The sequence below is a fragment of the Peromyscus leucopus genome, chromosome 8b (assembly GCF_004664715.2).
Source record: "Peromyscus leucopus breed LL Stock chromosome 8b, UCI_PerLeu_2.1, whole genome shotgun sequence".
NCBI lineage: Eukaryota > Metazoa > Chordata > Mammalia > Rodentia > Cricetidae > Peromyscus > Peromyscus leucopus.
In genome coordinates, this window is record NC_051086.1 from 20,130,503 (window position 1) to 20,150,409 (window position 19,907).

Genomic DNA, 19,907 nt, shown 5'->3' on the forward strand with positions numbered 1-19,907 from the left:
CAGGGTTCAGTCCATTATTATGATGATGGGAATCATGGCGGCGTGCAGCAGATTGGAGCTGGGATCCTACATCTTTGTAGGCAACAGGAAGTGGACTGACAGTCACACTAAGGAAGCTTGAGCAAAAGAGACCTTAAAGCCCGCCCCACATGACACACTTCCTCAACAAGGCCACACCTCCTAATAGTGCAGCTCCTTTGGGGACCATTTTCTTTCAACCACCACAGGAGCTTTTGAGGCCCTGTTTTGATCAGAACCACAACCCTTGTCTTTCCATGCCAACGTGGTCAGTACTGCTGTATTCCAGCCTCTTTGGGAACTTTCTAGTTTATAGAACAAGAGAGAAGGGCCCCATCTACCACTCCTCGGGAATCCATGAAGAATATGAGCAAGACTGCTGAGTCTCTGGTGGATTTTCTACACTAGAGCTTTTGAAAGCAGAGAGCTTATCTTTTTGTGTCTGTACTTGGCATACATCATGGCATTCTTCAGACTTGAGCCCCTCCCAGAAGGCATTGGAGTAGAATTTTTATTACAATCATTGGGGTCGGTCACTTATGCTTTCTAGAAATGGCGGTTCCACGCAGCTTTCCTGTGGGTAGCACTAAGTTTGCTCACCACACCTCGACTACTGTGACACCAAAAGGATGATGGTGACATGTGGGACACAGACCCTTGGGCATATTCAAATCCCCTGCGTTCCAAGTTTAATTCCATCCCTTTCTTTGTCAATCCCAACAGAGCAGTGATTCTCAACCTTCCTAATGCTGCGACCCTGACCCTTCAATACAGTTCTTCATGTTGTGGTGACCCCCAGCCATAAAATTATTTTGTTGCTATGTCATACTTGTAATTTTGCTATTGTTATGAATCGTAATGTTAAAAATCTGATCTGGTGACCCCAAAGGGTCACGGCCCACAGTTGAGAACAGCTGCCGTAGAGTATCTGTAGACAAATGGTGGCAGTTACAGTCATTACTGCTCTAATCTGTTTTCAAGTTATTCACACACTGTAGTAGGTGAGTCATTAGTAGCATATTTCTTGGGCATACTGTAGTACTGGAGATACCTTGGTGTTTAACCTTTAATTGGTGAGAATTAAGGGCAGGGCCTTACCGGGGTCTCTCTGCAGACCATGTTGTCATACAGCAGTTTCCCCATATTTATAGTTTGTGCTATGCAGCTGTGTGACTTTCTTACACAGCCTATGTTGAATTTAATTTATGAAGTAGGCCCAGTGTGAGGTCAAAAACACTAACTCAAACTAGAACATTTAAAACAGTAATGATAATAAAAGTCACTTCACACTTAGGACTTCTCCATTTTGGAAGTTTCTATTTAATATTTTCAGGTCACCGTTGACTGTGGGTAACCAAAACCATGGGCAGCAAAGCTGTAGATAGGGAACTGCTACACTTTGGTTCATTTTCACCGTAGCAGGCGACTTGGAGCTTTCGTACATACTCTTGTGGTAGAGACCACAACATTTGTATACTGGCTGATGGAGTTCACTTATCTGGAGAACAGAGATAGCCCTTTAGCCCATGAGTAATTAAACCGTGATCTCAAGCTTTCTGGTTCTGGTTTTTGTCATGAGAAAATAGATCCCCATCTGGCATTGAGTTGGCTGGTGTTCTGTTCAGCTCTCAGTGTGGAAACCTGTCTTTTTTTTTTTTTTTTTGGTTTTTTGAGACAGGGTTTCTCTGTGTAGCTTTGCGCCTTTCCTGGAGCTCACTGGTAACCCAGGCTGCCAGGCTGGCTCGAACTCACAGCGATCCGCCTGGCTCTGCCTCCCGAGTGCTGGGATTAAAGGCGTGCGCCACCAACGCCCGGCTGGAAACCTGTCTTAATGTACTTCTTACCCTTTACCTGCTCTAGCTCCCCCATGGAAAGGACAGAAATTGCTGTTCTGCTTCTCAACTGCTGTTTTGTTTTTTGTTTTTTTTAATTTTTATAGAAAAATGTAACCATATGGCATGCTTATCTTTTGTGATTCAGGATGACAGAATCTAAGTTCATGTATTGGTGAACGTCCTGGTGGGGCAGGGGGTGTGTGGGGTAAAGTCAGCTTCATGGGTGGCAAGGCAGCAAGCTGTTTGGTGTGTTTAAACTCTCTGCCAATGGCTCCTTGTTCTCTGCCAGGCACCCTTTCCCCAGAGTGTTCAGTTGGTGCAACAGGAGGGAACTGGACAGGTATCTGCAGTCTGGAGGTGGGATGTGCCTCTCTAACATGCCAGACACCAGGACGCTGTTATGGAGGCCGGAGGTGTGGCAACGGGTACCTGGAAGATGGGGAAGAATGTGACTGTGGGGGAGGAAGAGGTAAGTGTCAGGACCATGCTAGAGACATTGTTTTCAGAGCTTAAACATCGAAGGACAATAATGATGGATCATTCCCTAGTGGCCAGCATTTCTTACACATGACTACCACAGATCCTTTGTGTGTAAGATGTAGACAGTGAGTCTGCCCAAGTGGACCATTTCTATGTCTCTGCAGCTGTGGTCAGCACAGTCATATCCAAGATCAGGGTGGAGTCCTTGTGAGCAACTGCTCTAGCCATAAACCATGATTCCAGGGCACATAGGTTCCCTCCTCCCCAGAGGAGCCCCAGATGATGTCTTTGGCCTTCCAGCTGCTCTGAATTTACTCGGGAGGCCACACAGCTGGATAGCTCATGAGCGTGAACCTTAAGATAACAAGCTCTCACTGTTAGGCCTGGAGAGGAGAAGATTCAAAGGGAGTGTTGGAAGTGTGGGAAGGAGAAGCAGAAGTCTTTGTGGATAGACTTTTCCTCCTACAGAGCTTCAGAATGAGTGTGGAGAGCATACACCCCCTATTTCTGTCATTTTTATCAGAAACACGCAACACAACAAGAAAAGCAGAACTAGATGGTTTCGTCTCCGTTTTTTGAAGGATGAGAAAGTGTATGTTAGCCCGTGCTTGAGGGGTTGGCGAACAGTAAGTGATGTTTGGGCTGTGAGACTTGAGGTGTCAACGTCTCTATGTCGAGATGTTCTTTTGGTGTTCTACATTTATTTATTTAGTGCGCATGTGTGCATGTGTGCATGCGTGTGTAGGTCAGAGAATAATGTCAGGTTTTTTTTCCCCCTTCTCTTTCACCATGTGGAACACAAGGATCACACTCAGATTGTCAGGCTTCAGGCCTTGTTTTTTTTAAAAAGATAACCCTGTAACTTTCCTAATAAAATAACCAGTAAAAGACGAGAACCATGAACTAAAAGCAAAGATCAGCCCTGGCCTTCAGCAAAGAGAGAGCTCTGTTAGGAGCAGTGTGGATGTTAGGATTTTGCAAGCTTGGTATGACCTCATAATTACGGGATAATACCTATCCAGAGTCACCACGTAGTCCCATCTAAGTTGTGGTTTCTCCAAAGATGGTGCACCTGTGTCTTTTCTGTGGCAAATAGTCATTACCTTAATGAAGAGCTGCCAAGTGATGTTCTAGTGAGGAGTTCTAGGGAGCAGAAGGCAGGGCCACGTGAGGAAGGCTGGGGATGGAGGTGGCAAGGGGTGCCCCCTGCTGGGCTGAGTCCCCAAAGCTGTCTGTTGCCTTCCAGGAATGTAAAAACCCTTGCTGCAATGCTCTAACTGCACTCTGAAGGAAGGGGCCGAGTGTGCCCATGGTTCCTGCTGTCACCAGTGTAAGGTAAGTGCCCCTTCCCCTGCCTCAGGCTTTCAATGACAGGCTAGTGGGTGATGACTGTGTTTTTCAGCCTATATCAAAAGTTCTAGATACAGGGTTTAGGAGGGTGGCCTATTGGTAGAACCTGTGCTTTTAGTTTTTTTTTTTTTTTTTTTTTTTTTTTTTTGGCTCTTTGGGGGCCCCACCGAGCTCCCATAAATATAATAGACATGGAGACTTATTATTATTTATAAATTTCTGGCTGCTTGGCTTTTTCTGCAGCTTTCTTAATTATCCCATCTAACCTTTGCCTCTGGGCTTTTACCTTCTCAATTTTCTGTGTATCTTTTCTTCCAAACACCTGGTACCCAAGCCCGTGGCCCAATCATCCTCTTAAGTAGTCCTGTTGGCTAAAGCCACTAGGAACCTTGGTAGGCTCCAAGTGGGTAGCATGGTCTCTGAGATCAAGGAAGGGCTTTATTCTGAGCCATAGGTGTCCTGGCCTGGCTCAGGGGAACTTGGACACCATTTGTTTTGACCTAGAAGCCCGGAGAGGCTGTTCTGGGTTGAGCCCTTCAAAATCTCCGATGGCTAAGGCTAAGAGTGACCATAGAGTGACCATTCACTCAGCTCCTGGATTTCAGATTGACTCGCAAAGGATTCCTTGACTTCAAGCCCTGCCTGTGTGCATTTGGGGAATTCATCAACCATCTGAGGTTCAGCTGTCTGTCTGTCTGTAGACTGGCTCATTCTAGACACACTGTTGGGGAAGCTCAAGTCGAAGGTTTTTAATTGTTTTTACTGTTTTCCCAAATGTGCTGTTTGATTGGTTCTTTATGTGCAAAATGGGATAAGCAGCTATATCTGTTTCATGGGCATTGTGAGGTCGGATGAGATATAAATATTTGGCTAACACTCAACCTCACGTTTGGCCTAACAGCAGGGATGTATGTTGATGAAGAGTTTGAGAGACAAGCTTAGTGTGTTAGACATATTTATAATTCTGCACTCCAGAGGCTAAGGCAGGAGGATTGCCATGAGTTGAAGGCTAGTTTGCGCTGAATAATGAGTTTGAGTCTAGTTTCAGAGACAAGCCAAGAATGTTGTGAATTGAAAACTTACATGAATTCCAACTTCCTGTGTGTGGGTATGTGCATTTGTGCATGCGCGTATGTGCACATATCAGGGCCACAGATCTGCCACATACCATGAGACGTTGACTAGATTGTGTTTCAGTTCTTGAATTATATAGGACTGTCATGCCAAACAAAAAATGAATTCCTAATGACACTTAAGTGAGGCTACATGAAGGTAACTGTAATTGCCAAGGCACTGAGCAAACTATAAATTGTTATATAAATATTATTTCTCGCCTGCTTCCTAAGACTGCTGTGAAAAGGAAGTGAGTTTGCATTTGTCTTTCTTGGACACAACTCTGAAGGGCTGTCAGTCAAAGGTCAAGGATGGCTTGAGCTAACGAAGCCACGTGATCAGTGCTGTGATATCAAGGTCATGGAAAATTGTGTTCCACGGAGGAGATGCTGATGAGCTCTTGGCTGAAAGGGTGGAGGGGCAGGGAAGAAAGTGATTGCTTTTCTCTTCGCGTTCTTCACCTCAGCTGGTGGCTCCTGGAACCCCGTGCCGCGAGCAGGTGCGACAGTGTGACTTCCCGAGTTCTGTACCGGCAAGTCGCCCCACTGCCCACCAACTTTTACCAGATGGATGGCACCCCCTGCGAGGGTGGCAGGCCTACTGCTACAACGGCATGTGCCTCACTTACCAGGAACAGTGCCAGCAGCTGTGGGGACCTGGTAAGGACCCTCCTGGAGAGCATGTTCTCTTCCACCCACCCCCTCTGAGCCAGGCTCCCCCTGGCCCCCTAGCATGGCCGAGCATCTGGCTTCAGAACATCTTCAATACCCGCCTCTTCTCTTAGTTAAGGGAGACAGCCAGGGGCAGCCAGGTAACAGTGTTCTTCCTAGTCCCTTGAGGCTTTTAGTTCTAATAGGGTATTGTATATCAATACTCCGTCTCTCACAGATATACCAATGAAACAGAAATGAAGAATAAAAGAACATGCAAACGACTGTTAAGCTACAAAAGATGTTTAACCTCAGACATATTGAAGGAAAGCAAATTGTAACTACCACGAAGTGGAGTTTTTCATGTATCAGATCACAAGAGACAGCAAGTGCTATAATAATAGCAACAACTGTCATAACATGGTATTGTGGAAGGTATGAGGAATCAGATACCCCTGTAGAAAGCAGTTTAGAGATAGTAAAAAATTTTATGCACTTTCTGGTCCCATAATTAAATTAGGCTTAAATTTTTTTCCACTTAGCCTTCTTTTTCTGAGAAGTTTTTATATGACATGAAATATAAAAATAGTATATACAGTGAACATTTGATAATAAATCATAAGTAAATTTATTTTTTAAAATAATCTTTTATATAGTTTTGTCAGAACAAATTTACACTTGAATAAATGCATGTACTTGTTTATTTTTACATAAAGAATTAAATCTGGCTAAATAGTTGATGGTACAGGACATTAGAGCATCTTCAGCAGTTTGTAGAGTTGATTAGTATTGTGATTTTTTTTTAGTTGTCAATGATGGGAACACCAACTCACATCCATATGTGGTACAAAAATTACTGAAGTATGTTTAGAGCCTTACCAGAAATTGTTGGAAATTCTGTTTTAATTCCAAATCATGATTCATTTAGTGATTTTTATTTTTTATTTTTTTGAGATAGCATCTCACTGTTTTTTTTTTTTGTTGTTGTTGTCTTGTTTTTTGTTTTTTTTTTTTTTTTTTGCCCTGCTGGCCTAAAATGTACTATGTAGTCCAGGCTGGCCTCCAACTCCAAGAGATCCACCTGCCTCTGCCTCTGCTTCTCAAGTGCTGGGATTAAAAGGCAGCCACCATACTCAGCTAGTGTTTTGGTTTGTTTTTGTTTTCTTGTTTTGTTTGTTTTTTTTAAAAGAACTCAAGTCTTCAATTTCAAACAGTAATTTTATATAACCAAACCTCCTAACAAAATATTAACATTAATCTTGATGTTTAATGGCTGAGGTATAATAGTAGGGAAAACATTAAGTCTTTTGTTTTCCTTAATTAACCCACCTGCATGAGTCAGCATATGAACAGTGAAAAATGGCCATTCATTAATATAAAGTAGCCTCAAGTCTGAGCTGAGGTTTCAGTGGCATTTCAGTTTGGTTGTGTGCAAAGTGGTGCAAATGTCTTGAGAACCATAGACACAGTTGAAGTCACGTGATGCAGTGTGGGTGAGCTCTGCCGGAAACACCTTGGATTTCAGTACACATTCTGTCTTTAACTAATTTTTGGTCATTGAACATTCAGAAACTCGTTACTATTTTGATTTTTGATCTCCCTTGCCCCCACATTCAGGTATGGGATTCCATATACCACCATTTTCAGAAGCTGGAGAACTAGCACTACTCAGAAACAGCCTCCAACCATACTTGCTTATGGATTGTGAAGATATTTTCAAATGGTTTTATTACATTGTCGAATATTGTAGCAACAGTGTCCTTGGTGCCCTGGAGTATGTTTTCTATGATATAAGAGAGAGAAAACGGGTGGAGGGATATTGAAGAAAAAATTCCAAAGATAATGTTCTAGCTCTTTAATGTTCCAGGCATGGATTATTAACTGATCTTTTGCAGTCCAAAAACACAACACAGCCCTTCTTCATTAGCAAACAGGGTTAGCATGCAACTGCCATAGGTACACGTCTTCACTGAAATGTTAAAACCAAGCTAAAATGTTTTCTCTGAATTAGTCTTGATGAAATATGGAAGTGTCATATTGCCCAAGGCTAGCCCTTGCCCTTGTGGAGCCTCTGGCAGGCTTTCACACTGATGGGCTTTTCTTGAACACTAGGAGCCGGAGCCCGCCTGCCCTCGATCTCTGCTTTGAGCGGGTGAATGCAGCTGGGACACCTATGGGAACTGTGGCAAGGGCCTGAATGGCAAATACAGGAAGTGCAGCCCCAGGTGAGAGCCGCAGCACGACTTCCAGGGAAGAAGAATGAACAAGTGATCCCAGCTCTGTCCTCTTCTCTCCCCTGGCTTGGTGTGGCTGGCCCCCAGCTGACTTTTAAAAACTGCACAGTTCGGTTCAGTTTGGCTCGAAGGAAGTTTGAAAAAAGAGGAGTGGGAAGCATGGCTTCCTAGGAAGCTGATCGAGGTTGCTTTGAGGACTCACTTAGAGTAGGGCCGGGTAGCTGGACATGGTGGCACAGGCCTTTAAATACCAGTATTCAGAGGCAGGCGCAGGCAAATCATCTAGGAGTTTGAGGCCAGCCTGATCTACAAAGCAAGTTCCAGACAAGCCAGACTGTTACACAGGGAGAAACCCTTGTGTCAAAAAAAAAGAAAGCAAAGGAAGAAGAAGAAGAAGAAAGATAGAGGCAGGAGATATCGCCCTTGGTGACCTTTTTTAGTGACAATACAACATTATGTCCTGTTTGTAAGACCCCCATCTCGGATTCGTTCATTCCAGCACTCCACACTTCTCATCTATTTATCCACTCACCTTCCCACCACTGTTGCCCAATTTACCACATACAAGATGCTATTTATTGGTGTCTTAGAGAGTGGTTCTCACCTTCCTAATGCTGCAGCCTTTTAATACAGTTCCTTACGCTGTGCGTGACCCACTCCAACCATAAAATTATTTATGTTGCTACTGTTATGAGTACTACAGTTGCTACACTGTTAACTGAGTTTGTATTGGTTAATTATTACCTCGTGGATTTTTCATCAGTTCATAAGGTGACCCCTGTGTGAAGAAGGGATTCATTCGATTCCCAATGGAGGTATTGCTCCACCCAGAGGTTTAGAAAACTGGTCTCGGAGAGCAAATGTGATAAATTACACCACAATTTAAATAGTTAAATGGCTCGGGGCCCATATTTCCCCAAGAAGGTGTATTTGGTGTTGAGGATTCATGTTAGCTCAAGTCCATCGTAAAGGAAACAGGGTTGAGGAGTCCTACACATAGGTGTCATAGTGTGACAAAAGAAGGTGGTTTAAACTAGGTCAGGGTTTTATGCAGAAAACTGGCACTTTGGACCAAGGCTGATAGCTACCCCAGTAACGTCTACCCCAGATTATTGTAGTGGGAGGAGAGGAGAGCGGCCATTTGAGAAATGGCATTGAGTTTAGAGGAAATAGCCCCGAGTAGAATTTGAGAGGGTCCCTAAAGGATTTGCCTGAAGAGCCCCTGGTTGCTCCCCAGTGGGCGATCGAGTCAGGGAAAACTTGGTGTGGCTGGGGTACAGGATTTAAAAGGCTAGGAAATTATGGGTAAGATTACGGAGCAGGAAAAAAGCTGATGTTAAGGTAGGGAGCAAAGATTGAACAGAGAAGCTGGGAAAAGCTAGAGCTTTACGGGTGGATTATTTGCCTCTAATCACTTAGCGCAAATATGGAGCTCCTCGAACTACCTGTAGGCCTGTTGACTTATACAAACTGGACTGTTTTCCTTAAGAAAACGAAATTACCCTCTGAATTCGTATGCAGCAGCAGTAGTACACGAGTCTTCTATACTAGATAAGCCCTTCATGTATCATAGACTTTATTTCCCACAAAGAAATCAATTTCATTACTAAAGCCAACGACTCGCGATATTTTATTCTACACCGCGGACCCTCTCTAGCCTATACCGAGAGAAAATAGTGCCTCCACAGACCGCCAAATAATGGAACTTTAATGACACAGCGCCAGATTAGAGCAGATGCGAGAGTACTAAAAATCCCCTAACTGTGATAAGACGTTGCCTCTCGAGAGTACATTGTCACTCAACAGCCTTGAGTGGGTTACCACTGCCCTTCTTTGAAGATCTCCTACACCCGCGACTGCGGAGTTGCGAACGGGGTGGCTTTAGCTACTCGAGTGATTACCTTAGGGGTTTCCTTATATATCAGCCAAAGCCACTGCTTACGAAGCTCAATGTGCAATCAACGGGCCCTTGTCTTTGACCCAGGGTCTCCTTCACTCGGATACACCTGAATTGTATAGGATTCACTCGGCGAGGTAAGGCCCACCTCCTCTCATCCATCGCATTAAAATTTCCTATAACCTAGTACTTACAAACGAGACCTCCCTGAGGAATCCGGAAGGTATTGGTCGATGATCCGGCGGGCCCCTTATCACTCAGCATTCATCGTTAATACTCGCGTATAGTCTCCGAGACCTTAGATGGTAAAATTGAAAATGAAAAATAGGAATGCTATATATAACTACACGCGACGCCTTCCCTGTTTTAGCACCCTAGACTCGAGGTTGCCATATACTCTATTGCCCCTCCGTTGCCAACTATATAGCCATCAGGTCGAGACATTCTCGATCATGATCATCTACCCTTTTTGTTGCATACGTAACCGTCGCAGACAAAAACCCTTTCCAGCTCTCAAGAAAACACACATGTGGCTGCAACGCTGAATGTACCACGAGAGTTAACCCTAATGTCATCGTACATCTGTGCTAAATCATAGGATCTGAGTTTCCTACGCAAGGCTCCGTCTTCCTCTCCCGTGCCGTAAGGATATGGCCATTAAACGGATGTGCATAGAGACAACAAGTGCACGCATCTGAGCCTCGGGAGACTGATCCCATTCATCGCTGGCGTACGACCGCTGCACTCAGCTACTGGAACTCAGTGCAGCTATAGGTTGTGTTGTGATGAAGCATAAAAAAGGTAACAGACAGGACTCCAGGTCATGCGGTTTAGCCCCTTGTAACACGTTTATGGCCATATATGCCTATCAGATGTAATTCTGTCTCTCGTGTGGCTCGCACGCGAACTCCGGAGCCTGGCCAGCTGTCTCACTTCGCATGGTCATACCAGTAACCCTGAACTGCTTCTGGGTATCTAAATCGCCGAACTCTCTCGTGAACTGAGCAGGCGCAACGATACCCGAGCCGAAAGCCCTCCAGGTGTCCCGCGTGCTCTGTGCGACCTCCTCGGTTCACCTCCAAACCCGATGTGCCTCGATATACCATCCCGCCCGTTACATGGTTCATATAACTGCTTGACACTCAGGCCTAAGACCCCCTCAGTTCAGGCACCCCAGAAACCACCTGCTTAAAGATAATCGTGTCGAACTCCTCCTATCCAGTAGGTACCTCATAGGCATCGTAATGACCCGTCCCGATCACTGCGGCGCACAAGTTTCGCAGCCGGAAGAACCTTCTGCCTGAAGAATCTGCCAGCGCCAGAGCCACCCCCTGAACAAGCCCTGCCGCCGGTACTCGCTCCATAGGAAATCCAATAACACGGCGCGCCATCGTAACTCGGGCCTGTGACCTAATTCAGAATGCCACCACCCTTCTCCCTACCCTGAATAATGCGAGCAGGCGGTCCCTAACAAAGGAGTTTAGGAGTCTGTCACGCACACCTACGAGAGACTATCATGTTCTTCGGTTCCTGCGGGAGGGCGTAACATTGATTGTCGTCACCAGCTGGACCTTCTGATGCGGAGTCACTCTTCCGGACTAAGTCCACTCCTTTAAACTCACGTGGTGTGAACGGCTGGTTTGTCCGTGAGCCAGAAGGACGCTTTGGATGCGTACTATCGTGATAGGACCACCGAGACTAGGATGATGATAGGAACCAAAGTGTGGTCAACAACCAATTGGATCCCTTCCCACACCCGCTCCCTCCCCAACGAACAAGCCCGTGTTTAACATTGTAGTGTGAGGACTAAATCAGGCGATGGGTCGCCGTTGTGTGAGGAAAAGCATTCGGCTCACCTCCCTCACTAAGCTCGTATAATACAGCAAGTGATACCATTGTAACATGAGGATTATCACAGAGAGGGTCTATGTGCTCATCACGCGTGTATCCATCTGTACCTTTAGCTAATTGACCATTGAAACAGGAAGTAGGGTCTGTAGTCTGAAATCAACTCATGGAAAAATGATGCCACCCATTTATGTGAAAACTCTCTCTCGGTGTCTGTGAATCAGATATCCCATTCATCGTCCACCGCTCGTTCAGGGTCTCAGTCTGTCCCAGCACGTGAGGACTGCGTGGCCCACCTCTTGCCACAATCGTTATTTCAGGGCATAATTACTGAAGTTAGTACATATTCACTCTTGGATAGCATACAATCAAGATAACACTAGACTATAAACAGGTCCTAATTGTTGGACGTAACATTTTAGCAGTGTTTCCTGTGATAGCAGAATTTCGTTACTCACTGTCTTGCCTTTTGAGGCTCCTTGTGTTTCTCACTGTAATATATAAGAGGAAGAGCTACCTCTTGGGGTTCCATTTATCCTAAGTACGAAACTCCCTGTCCTAAGCCTCCCCCATGTCCCTGCTCTCCTCATGGCTGCTCTCCCTTTCTGCAGATTTGCTTCGAGGGCAGTGCAGGAACACCTCCTTCTTCGAGACGAGGGCTGTGGAAAAAGTGCAACGGTCAGGGGTACGTGTGCAGAGGTCTGGGTTCCTGGGTGTCTGTGTCATGGGGCAAGTCAAGCTCTCCTGGGTGCTGATACATCTGCGGCCCCTCACTCTAGGTCTGCAACAACAACCAGAACTGTCATTGCTTCCATGGCTGGGCTCCACCTTTCTGTAACACCCCAGGAGATGCGGCAGCATTGACAGTGGTCCTTTGCCCCCAAGAGTAAGTGTTCTGCCTTTGTGAAGAGCCATGGAGACATGGGGATGGGTGGTTGGTTGGGCAGGAGCCTCCAACCTGTGGACATTGCAATATGCATTGTTGTCTACGAATGTGGTAGGGCTAGTCATGGAATACTGGAATATATGGGGCCTGCGGCTGTAGGTTGGAGTTGCCCGTTGCTGAATCCAAGTTAAGTTGACTTCACTCTCTGGTTCTACAGGAGGGAGCCAAAGAGAAGAAGGCCAAGTGGGAGGAAGCCAGTTGCTCCTGCGTGGCTTGGGCTTAGTTGCCTTTCCATCCTTTTACTAGGAAGAGAGAGATCAAGGGAGATTCTAGGTCATCGGAGAGTCACATTTATTTGCGGGAGTAACTAGTAACTAGTCTTTTAGGACTTGAAAATAAGATCAAGTCCTGGGTGCATTGTATTGGGTTATTCTGCCTTTGCTAAATAAAGGCTAAGAAATGGGACAAGTTTATAGTTGTTAGGGCAAGTCTGAGGGCCTCTACTCCTGTGGTTTCCAAACTCCTCTGTCTTTGAATAATTGCAAAAGTAGTTAAAAAAAAAAATACAAGGCTAAAAACTGGATTGGTAGTTCCTGCCTGTAATCCCAGCACTTAGGAGGTTGAGGCAGGAGAATTGCAAAATTGAAAAATTTGAGGCCAATCTGTGCTGCACAGTTGGGTTCTAGGCCAGTCTGGGCCACACTGTCTTAAAAGACAAACAAAATAACAGACAAGTAGGAAGAACGCAAATATGTAAAAGAACTCTATATGTAAAATAGAGCAGAGTGGAACCTCATTGATGCAAGTGAACTTTGCATATTTAAATTTACAATTCATGGAACTTTTGAGGTGGCTTTGGAACCAGCTGTGAGGTTGAGGGTCGAGGGTGAGAGTTCCAGTCCTGAAGTGTCTGAGCCAATATCTTCTAGTCACTGGTCTGTGTCCAGGAAAATCGCCATGCAGGCTGGTTTTATGAAAATCCATTAGCTGGAAGCTAGACACCGTCTGAACTGCTTTGGAGAGAATCTCTGCAGTTGAAAGAAATGACTGTGGGGGTTTTCTAGAAAAGCCAGTGGGCCTGGCTCTTTAAGCTAGTGTTGATACCCCCAAGTATGTATGTATATATATATATAGTGTGTGTGTGTGTGTTTTAAAATAAGTTGTACAAATACAATGAGAATCAACTATCTGAAGAGGTATCAAGGCTGCATCATTTTCCCGTCGCCAGAATAGCCTCTGATCCTGTCTCGTGTGCTCTCTTTCTGGCAGGCGTGGGTCCCGTGATAGCTGGGGTGTTTTCGGCCCTCTTCCCTGCTCGCTGTCCTCCTGCTGTTATTTCCACTGCTACAGACAGAGCCACAAACTGGGCAAGCCCTCGCCCTCCCCTTTAAGCTGCGGCAGCAGTTCAGGTGGGACAGGGCGCTGTGCCCCGAAGGGCTTGGGGGCCCCCTCTAGATCGGAGAACCCTTGTGGAAAAATTGGTGTGATGGGTCTAATTCTGGGAAGATGAGTACAGGGGACACGCCACCTTCACCCTTCTGTCCTGCTCTGTCGCCATGGCAGACATTATTAGATCACGGGTAAATTGATTTCTACTGAGCTTGGGAATTCTTCTCAATAGGAAGTGCTCAGACAATTCAATTTGGGTTATGATGTAAAATCTATTTCCCTTCCTCCACCTGGTTCAAGAGCCGCAAAGAGAGGGAACAGGAAAGGGGTGACAAGCTAAAGTCAGTCACAGGGATAGCTAGACATTAGCCCAGGAACACAATGATATTGATGGACATAGTCTCAAGAGTTCTGTTATAAATGTCCTTGTGCTGGAAGGGATGTTTTTTTTTCTGCCCTGAATCCTTCTGGATCCTTCTGGATCTGGAGACTTTCTGTCTCCTTTCTGGGACAGAGGCAGGCCGATCCCTTCCTTGGGCTTCTCCCCTGGTCATGTGTGTACTTGTTTACTATTAGGAGGTGGGTTTGAGAGGGTCATTCTACTATCTCCAGAGAAGGGTTACATTTGTCAGTTGGCCTGGGCCAGAGGAGCTCAGTCCACACACAGCCCTGAACATCTCCTTCCTCCATGTCCCCTATTCCTTGTTTCCAGCTGTCCCTTCAGGGTGTCTCAGAGTGTGGAACTGGCCATGCCAACCCAACCTTCAAGTTGCAGACGCCCCAGGGCAAGCGAAAAGGTAAGGGCTTTGCACTGTTGAACTTGATTGATTTCCTTTGATCTATGTTAGTCTTCCTAAGAGCTTACGGTGCCCACAGGCTTGGCAATGAAAGCCATTTTATTGCCAGGGAGACACGTCAGTCGGTTCGGAAGCCTGGGATCTGAAGGGCTGACTAGGTCAGCGTTTCTGTCCTGCCCTCAAATGAGGCTCTGGTCACCCCATTGAGACACACACACACACACACACACACAGGATCCCTCATCTCAGCTGTCCCTTGTCTCCTCCATACAGGTGACCAACACCCCTGAAACTCTCCGGAAGCCTTCCCACCCTCCTCCCCGGCCCCCTCCAGACTACGTGCACGTTGAATCCCCACCTGCTCCGTTACCAGCACATCTGAACAGGGCTGCCAGGAGCTCCCCGGAGACTGGGGCTCAGGTAGAAAGGAAGGAGTCAGCCAGGAGGCCTCCCCCAAGCCGGCCCATGCCCCCTGCACCGAACTGCCTACTGTCCCAGGTGAGTAGGGTCTCGGCAACCCTGGGCTGGGGACATTGCCCGTAACAGGACACTGGAGGCCGGGGTGGTGTACTGGGTGCATTTAACCATATATTCTTGGTGCTGCTGAAGCCAATGGGCTTCCAGGAGTTCAGCAGCAAGAGGAAGAAGCATCTTCCCTGGACAGCCCCTCAGCCACATGGTGCTTTTTTTCCTATTTGGTTTCCACCCACTTTGTACCCCGAATTAACTTCTTTCAGTTCCCTGAGCTCTCGTCCCCTCCAGGTCATTGGAGATGATGCTTTGCCTCCTACACGCCCACGTCTCCTTGCTTGGCCAGCTCCTATTCGCCCTCACTTGGGACCTTAGATAACACTCCTCCCGAGGGGCTTCTCTTACCCTGTAAGGCTGAGCTGTGTGCCCTGTGTCTCTCACTGTACCCATCCCTACAAAGTGTACCTACCAGTGAGCTCCCATGCATCCAAGAGTATTACCGAAGGGTGCACCCTGATGTCTTGCCTATCTGAGGGGTCTCCGGGGAGGTGACAGGTCTAGACTGGCCCCCTCCTCTGTAGCTGGCACTCACAACTTGGAGCCGTCATCCCGTGGCTTGTTTGCTTAGCATGTCTACTCTGGTAGAAGTTTCCCAGTGAAGACAAGAGTATTTCTTGGGTAGTGGTCTAGCTTGGTGGCTTCTAGAACTGACAGTGTGTTTGGTCTTAGGGGGACTCCTTTCTTTTGGCATGGTCCAAAGGAGTCCCCAGGGCCTGGATCCGATCACAACAACCGCAGGGGGATTGAAGGTTTGGTATGGTCCCTAGGGCATGGTGCGGTGAGGGTTTGACAGAGCTGAGGGTGTGAGGTCGGGTTCTGTGCTGTGAAACTGCTGCTCCTAAAGTCCTGTGTGTGGGGTAGGGTGTGATGGACAAATCCATGCAGGGGAAAGGCTGACTTGATGTATCCCAAAGTTATCCCAAACCGAGCATACCCAGACTCATTCCTACCTAATTATTTTACACACTACTAGTCCATAACATGGAGCTATCTATGCATGCCTAAATGTGCCTGCTTTCATTATTTTTGTAAATTACGACCCTAAACTGAGCATGCTCAGGGATGTACACTTTGTGAATGTGGATGGACGCTCTGGGTAAAGTTGCCTTGCTGCCTTGGAAGGGGTGCAGTCCAGCAGGTTATTCTCTTCTGCTCTGTTAAGTCTTGGCTTTGCTTAGTCATTCACCAAGAATCAGGTTGTGGTATCCAACCGGCTGCTTTGGGCTCAGGACTGAGAAGCTCAGGGCAGAAGTTCTGATAAGGCTCCTATGCAGATAACAACCACCAAGGGCTCACTGTGCAGTTTCCCAACTGTGACCCGATGCCACATCCCGGTGTCTTTCCCTGGTGAGTTCTCTGGTGGGTCTAGGTTCCATCCTGCACCATCCACCCCCAAGATCAGCATCCTTCTGAAAGGGTAGAGCTAAAGTGTGTGGCTTTTGGGTCTCAGAGATTTTTGACTTCTCTTTTCTGAGCTTCAGTTTTTGCTCTGAGGAGTCATTCGTGTGGAAAACCAACTCTGCAATGTTCTGCCTCCTACACACTTGCCCATGCCTATCTTGGAGTTCACTAGCGCCCCTCTCAGGCAGGCTAACGAACTGGCTTTCCTCAAATCTCATCAGCTTGGGGGCAGGCTGTGATCGGCCTGAAATTTCGTTTTCCAATCACAATAGAAGCACATATTTGTTTAAAGAAATTGAATAGCAAGGTTAGAGATTGCTTAGTGATTAAGAGCACTTACTGTAGAGGACCTGGTTCTGTTCCCAGTACCCACATCAGTGAGTTCCAAGGGCACTGAACACAGGCATAAACTCACATACACACATAATCAAAAATAATACAAATAGCCAGGTATGGTGGTGCAAGCCTTTAATTGCAGCCCGTTGGAGGCCGAATAGGTAATTGCTGTGAGTTCAAGGCCAGCCTGATCTACACAGTGAGTTTCAGGACAGCCAGGGCTATGTAGAAAAGACCCCGACTCAAAAACAACAGCAATAATAATTCTTTTACAGTTAAAAATTCTAGCAGCACAGAAATATGTATCTATTTTAAGAGATTTGAATAGCTCATTTATTTATGTGCTTGTTGAATTGACTGCTTCCCGAGTATTAGCTGCCCAAAAGCCTGCAATGGCTTCATGAACTAGCCAGAAAAAGCACCCTGCTCCTGCCTGCATGCTAGTTCTAAGAGATGGCTAGAGAAAGAAAATAAAAGCCTGATCAGTTATTTAGGTTGGTAGGGTAAAGGATATGAAAAGAAAGAAACAGATGAAAATAAAATGGCTTAGGGTACCATGTGCTAGGGATATGGTTAGGTAATAATAAGGGAAATTTTGCCTTATCGAGAAAAAAAAATCCAAAGTAGCAACAACAACAAAAAAGTGATTTCTTTTTTTTTGTTTGTTTTTGAGACAGGGTTTCTCTGTGTAGCTTTGGAGCCTGTCCTGGAACTTGCTCTGTAGCCCAGGCTGGCCTTGAATTCATAGAGATGCACCTGCCTCTGCCTCCCAAGTGCTGGGATTAAAGGCGTGCACCACTACCACCTGGCAGGTTTCTTAAAGTTTAATTTGTCTAGGTACACACACACACACACACACACACACACACTCTTCCTGTTTTTCTGGACCACCCCAACCCCCTTAGACCCCATCTCTGGGTAGCCCTCTGTTGTCAGCTTGCTCTGGCCCCTTTCGGTCTGTCTGCGGTTTACCTCTGTTGACGTTAGTCAGGGATGCAATGGTTTGTTTTGTCCTCTGTGGGCTCCATTTCAGCTTCTCCTGCAGCTCACTGTCCTCATTGGTCCATAGCCCCCTGCTTTGCTCTTTGTACCTGCTGTAGCCCAGGTCACTGTGTAATTATACATTGTTTTTTTCTCACTGTGGAAATTTTGGAAGTTTCTAGGTTCTCTGGTGTTATGAACAGTGGACAGGGGACATCCTTGCAAATTATCCTTGTGCACCTATGCAAACAGTCTCTAACATGGCAACAGGAAGTGGGGCTTTCACATCGGAAATGAGCATTTCTAGTTATTTATTTTAGTTTTGAGACAGGGCCTCACTATATCACCCTGGCAGGCCTGGAACTTATTATGGAGAGCAGGCTGGCCTTGAATTCACAGAAATCCCTGCTCCTACCTCTGAGATTAAAAGTGTGCAAACATGCCATGTCCCTATCTCTAATTTGAATAGATACAGCCAACTGTTTTTCAAAAAGGTCTTATTTTTTTTTCTTAGCATGTAAATATATCATCCCCCACATGTGAGTTCTTTAAAAATGGAACCATCCAGTATGTAAGTTATTTGGTTTTGATCCGTGAGATAGTAGAGATATTCTCTTTGGAAAGGAGCCCCTCAAGTGAGACTTCTTGCCTCCTCCAGGATTTCTCCAGACTCGGCCACCCCAGAAGGCACTCCCAGCGAACCCTGTGCAGGCCACAGGACCGTTCCCAGGCAGGAGGCACCTCCCTGCTGCAGCCACCTACTGCTGGTTCTCAGCCTCCCCGGCCTCCCACAGTATCTCTTCCAAAGGTGAGTCCACAGAAGGACCCTGAAATACCAGCGGGGGAAGTGTGTGACTGGGAAAGCAGTTTGTTCTCCCGTGACCCCTAGCTGAACTCGTAGAACGGAAGCAGGAACAAGTCCTCGCTCAGAAGCCTGAGTTCCGTGGCTTCCAGCTACCTTGGCACCTGAACAGCTAGGCACCTTGAGTGAGACCTTGTCTTGATAAGAAGGCTTAAGATGGGCCAGCAAGGTGGCTCAGCGGGGAAAGGTAATTTTTAAAAAGGCATGAGAAGCAGCAGGAACCAGCTCCATAGTTGCTATGAAGGTCAAAGCCATTAGTTTATGTAAGCCTGTCAGCTCATGTACCTTTCCTTAATGCTTCTCCCTGGCTGCCTTGTTCTTAGCTTAGTCTGGGGGGTTGGGTCTGAAGGAATGAGGTAGGGAGGCTGGTTGTCACCCCTATATTCCATGAATCACTGGGAACTACTGTACCGAAGCTTGACAAGAGAGAAGAGGGCTGACTTTTCCAGCTTTTGATGGCGGGCACACAGCTTGCTCCCACTGCGAGGGCTGTGGGCAAGCAGCCGCAGGGGCAGGCTTCTGAAGATCACGCTTCTGTTCCTGACTGTCAAGAGCAAGGGGACAGGTGCCCTCAGTCCCCGAGGTCACATCTTTCCCTTCCTTTCCTTTCCAGCTTCCTGAGTACAGATCACAGAGGGCCAGAGGGATAACTAGCTCCAAGATCTAGAACTGTCTAGAAGTTTCTTGTTTCCCTTGAAGACTCTGGATGCCATAGAAGGTCCAGAGGAAAGAAGACTGCTCGGCGGCCCTGAAGCCTCTCCAGCCTTCTGGAACCCCCTCATCTCCAGAATCTCCCTTCTTGCCCAGTGCCTCCTGTTTCCTCTGAGGCCCAGAGGGACTTCTATCCGATGGCTTCTAAGTGTTGTCCTGTGCAATATACAGCCCTGGCAGGAAAGGGGAGCAGATGGAGGAAGATGGGAAGATTCTCCCTCAGCCCCTAGCCAAGAGCTACCAATGATGGTCAGGGGAAGTCTTGAGCTGGTGGTTGGCGGCGGGCAGAGGGAGGGGTCCTCTTTTGTGGAGCTGGAGACTATGCTTCTGTTGACTGGCAATGTAGAGCAGCATGGAGTGCAGCCTGCTGTCACCCTCTGAGCCAGTGATGCCAAAGGTTGCTAGAATCTCCAGTTGTACATGCCCATTGTTCCATGTGTCCCTTCTCCTCTCTTCCAACCTCCCTATCCTATGGTGCTTTGGTGGTGAACCACAGCAATCCTGACTTGCTGGTGACCATATGCTTGTGACCGACAAATCAGGATCCTGCTCACGGGTAGGCACTGGACTTCCTGCACTGGATCTCGA

At 46.7% G+C, this 19,907-nt stretch overlaps 1 pseudogene; it reads left to right on the top strand.

Moving 5' to 3' along the window:
- Positions 1-19,407, top strand: part of LOC114689868 — a 48,843-nt pseudogene extending 29,436 nt beyond the window's left edge.
- Positions 19,408-19,907: the final 500 nt, after the last annotated feature.